At 38.8% G+C, this 3,595-nt stretch overlaps 1 pseudogene; it reads left to right on the forward strand.

The window, feature by feature from the left end:
- The first annotated feature begins 2,478 nt into the window (after window positions 1–2,478).
- On the forward strand, window positions 2,479–2,608 carry LOC112204944 (U2 spliceosomal RNA; annotated as a pseudogene).
- The last annotated feature ends 987 nt before the right edge of the window (window positions 2,609–3,595 follow it).

Raw genomic sequence — 3,595 nt, forward strand, 5'->3', positions numbered from 1 at the left:
AGCATAGTGACCCCCAATAAAAATTCATCTGATGAAGTTATGAATTACTGTCTCTAATCGGTTGCTGATTTGAGGGCAGGTCTTGAGGAGAAATGCTGTCCACATTTTATAAATGATTCACTTAAAAGCCAGAGAAGGCTGTCTCCTGGCTGCCTATAAGCCCTCCCCGCAAAGCCTCTGAAGTTCAGGACAGTGGAGGCCCCCATGCTGTGGTGGCTGGCAGCCCACACCCTGGCCTGGCAGGGGGCAGCATCTCAAGGCCTTGGGCTGCACCGAGGAGTTTCCATGAGAAACAGAGGCACATCCCTCAGGCCTGCCTCAGTCACAGGAGACGTGGGTTCCCATGAAGGCTCTGACACTCACTCACTGTGTCCCCTTCAACAAGTCACATAACTCTTCTAGCCTCAGTTTCCTCATCTATAAAATGAAGAACCAGTTCTGTGAGTGTCTCACAGGTTCGTAGGAGGATATGTGACCTCGCTGGTCCTCTCTCCCACGGGTCTGTCTTTTGTCTATTTTGGTCATGTCTTATTCTCTCCAAGTCCGTGAAATTCAGAACTTTTTCTTATTCATCTCAGTTTCTCCCCACAGGCCTAGCATGATGATTTCCACAAAGTAATAATATAACCACTTACTGTGCAAGAGGCTCCATGTTAAGCCTTAAATACATTACCTAATCTAGTCACCACAACAACGCTGCAAGGAAACGTCTACCTGTATTGTTCAGAGAAACAAACAAATGCTTAGGGAATTTCATCTGTCCAATGTCACCAAGCTATCAGGTTATAGGCTGGTGCCAGACCCAAATTCATCTGACTAGAGCCAGAGCTCTAAATCATTAAAATAAAAGATATTTATTAAGTTGAAAGCAGTAAATGCCAAGTGTCAGCCATGTTTGTTAGTAGTAATATAGGATCATTATTATTAAAACCTGAAGCAGATCAACAGAAGCTATATCCCCCGGAATAAATTTCTGTCCTTTGGAAAGAGGGAAGGAAAAGGTGAGACCCAGAGCTACTCTGACAAATCAGATCTTGTACAGTGGCAGAAAAACAAAATGTCAGTGGGCAAGCCCACCATCATGGCCAGCGATAAACCCATCACCTCTTATGGCCTCAAAGCTCATGAGGCAGATTCCAGCTCATTTCTTCCAGCAAATACCCTGCATATCAGTGACCACATACAGGCAGATGCTTTGGAATCAAGACTTGATCGAAACAGCAAATATTTTCCAGGAAAACATTTTCTGTGACTTAGAATCAAAAGTCAAACTGCATGGCATAGTTCAAAAGAGGCGACTATGTTTATGCAATGTCTCAAGAAGTGGAAGAAAAGAAAAAAAAATCTGTGAACATGGTCCAGATGACTCCAAATACAGGTGTGCTCACATTTTTAAAGAATTTGATATACAAACATCAAAACTTCTAAAATAATTTATTAAAGTGCACTGATTCATATTGTGAAATAAATTTTAGCTTTGCAAAAAGATTCACCATCGACTTCATTTCTTCCATCATTTAATAAATATTTACAGAGTGCTTATTACATGCCATTACCTCTGCCAAGTCTTAATCTTTTCTTTTCATTTAGCCTTTAATCATCTTCATTCTCATCATTTTTGATTTATGAAAAGCCCCTATCTTATTTTGCTCAGTAATTTATTTATTCATTCATCTACTTTCCCCCTCATTTTCCATGTCTATTCTTTTTCCTGTCCCCTCATACCCCCATCACCCACCCACCATTCCAATCAGGGCAACTCTTTTCAGTGGTTGATGCTGAAGCTTTTATTTGTAGACATTTGTGCCTGTTCTTATAAGATATGTATTGTTTGGCATGTATAGATTTTTAATTTATGTAGATGATGTTATATTACACATTTCACGCTGTTTCTTATTTTTTAATTCAGCACAGTGTTGTAAGATCTGTCCACATCGATGTAGACATTCTGTGCACCACTTTTAACACCTGCAAAGTATTCTATGGTGTGTGAGCGCTGCATTTCACTTAAGCAGATTGTCTCCAACTTCCTCTTCCACAAACAAAGCATTGATGAACATTCTTATATGCATCTTTTTTCAGAGGCATGTGAAAATTTCCTTGAGGTTATATGCCCAGAGGTGGAATTACTGGGCCAAAGAATAGGTGTATATTTAATCTGACTGAATACTAATCTGTCCAAGACTTCCACCAGCAGTTCATTTTTCCACCAGCTTCTCATATTTCCACTTTACCACCAAACCTGACATTATCCAAGGTCTAAATGTTGCCAGTGTGGTACATGTAGTGATAGCAACAGTGTAGAGTGTGTGTGTGTGTGTGTGTGTGTGTGTGTGTGTGTGTGTGTGTGTGTGTTTTAGTATAATAGTGTAGTGATAGTGTAGTGGTTTATTTTACATTATAATACTAATAAATGGAAGCATGTCTTCATATGCCTGTTAACCCTATGGAGTTTCTCTTCTCCAAAATACCTCTTCAATCACCTCTTGGCCTTTTGGCTAAGATCAAGTGTAGTATTTGTTCTTGCCAGTTTAAAATGTCTGTTCATTCCTTTGCCAATTTCTGTACCAGGATTGCCCTTTTTCTTGTTGATCAGCAGAAATTCTTTGCACATTTGTGTTCTAGATGTACAATTCTAGATATTTTCAGTTTTACTCAACACAAATTTCTTCACTCTTGTCATCTGCTAACTTTATTCATAGTGTGCTTTTTTTGAATAGAAATACATACTTTAGGTACACGGACCTATTTTATTTTACTGGTCTCGTTGTTCTTGTACCTTAGTTTTTATTGTTATTTATTATAGTACAGCTTAAATTTTTCAGATAAGTTTATCAAGTTCCTCAAAAAATTCCAGCCAGCATGGTGGCTCATGCCTGTAATTCTAGCACTTTGGAAGGCCGAGGCAGATGGATCACCTGAGGTCAGGAGTTTGAGACCAGCCTGGCCAACATGGTGAAACCCTGTCTCCACTAAAAATACAAAAATCAGCTGGGCATGATGGTGGGCACCTGTAATCCCAGCTACATAGAAGGCTGAGGAGGGAGAATAGCTTGAACTCAGGAGATGGAGGTTGCAGTGAGCCGAGATCGCACCACTGCACTCCAGCCTGGGTGACAGAGAGAGACTCCCCAGCACCCCCTCAAAAAAAAACACTGAAATTTTTATTGGTTTTCATTGAATTTGTAGATTACTTCAAGCAACAGTAATACCATTATAAAATTAATTTGGTCCAGCTGATCATGGGACAGCTCTCAATCTCTTCAGATCATATTCCATGTTTTTTATTATTAGAGTTTTTAAATTTTCTCCACAGAAGTATAGTATATTCTTAAATAAGCTAATTCTCAATTATGTTATAGTTTCTGTTGATATTGTGAATGGCATCTTGTTTTTTTATATAATTTTCTAGTTGGTTAGTGATGCTATAGAAAAATTCTAATATTTGAGAGTTTATCTTATTTCTAGAAACCTTGCTGAACTGTTTTATTTATTCTAATAGTTTGTTGGTTATCATAGTCCTTCTAGGTAGAAGACAATCTCTTCTGAAAGTAACGGCAGTTTTATTTTTTCCCTTCCGATTCTTCCATCTCTT

The sequence above is a fragment of the Pan troglodytes genome, chromosome 9 (assembly GCF_028858775.2).
Source record: "Pan troglodytes isolate AG18354 chromosome 9, NHGRI_mPanTro3-v2.0_pri, whole genome shotgun sequence".
NCBI classification, from domain to species: domain Eukaryota; kingdom Metazoa; phylum Chordata; class Mammalia; order Primates; family Hominidae; genus Pan; species Pan troglodytes.